Genomic DNA, 453 nt, shown 5'->3' with positions numbered 1-453 from the left:
AAGCTAAGGCAAGAAATTTCAGCCTTCAAACAAGGAGAATCGGAGATTCTATTTGAAGCTTATGAGAGATTCAAAGACCTTTTTCGAAGGTGCCTCCATCATGGCTTTGCTTCTTGGATGCGGGTTCAGATCATCTACAACAGGTTGAATTATGCAACTCGTCAATTAATTGATGCTGCAGCGGGTGGATCTCTTAGTAACAAGTACCCTGATGAGGCCGAGCAACTTCTTGAATCAATGGCAAGCAATGTGTCTCATTGGGCCTCAAGAAGTGCACCACAAAAAGGGGCCGGAATTTATGAAGTCAATGCTAATGATGCTCTTGCCACAAAGGTTGATGTGTTGTCTCGGAAGCTAGATATACTCATGGGTAGTAGCTCAAAGTCAGAGTCGGTGATGAGTTGTAGCACTTGTGGTGGAGGGCATGGAGTCACCCAATGTCCTATTGCTAGT

General features: G+C 44.6%; 1 non-coding gene across 1 annotated transcript; it reads right to left on the bottom strand.

The window, feature by feature from the left end:
• Positions 1 to 107, bottom strand: LOC120283112. The gene has a single exon (XR_005543113.1). It is a non-coding gene; the product is annotated as a small nucleolar RNA R71 (small nucleolar RNA).
• Between the last annotated feature and the right edge of the window lie 346 nt (positions 108 to 453).

Source organism: Dioscorea cayenensis, chromosome 18 (genome assembly GCF_009730915.1).
Source record: "Dioscorea cayenensis subsp. rotundata cultivar TDr96_F1 chromosome 18, TDr96_F1_v2_PseudoChromosome.rev07_lg8_w22 25.fasta, whole genome shotgun sequence".
In the NCBI taxonomy this organism is placed as follows: Eukaryota; Viridiplantae; Streptophyta; class Magnoliopsida; order Dioscoreales; family Dioscoreaceae; genus Dioscorea; species Dioscorea cayenensis.
Note: the sequence above shows the minus strand (reverse complement) of the source record. Positions and strands in the feature narration are given on the sequence as shown.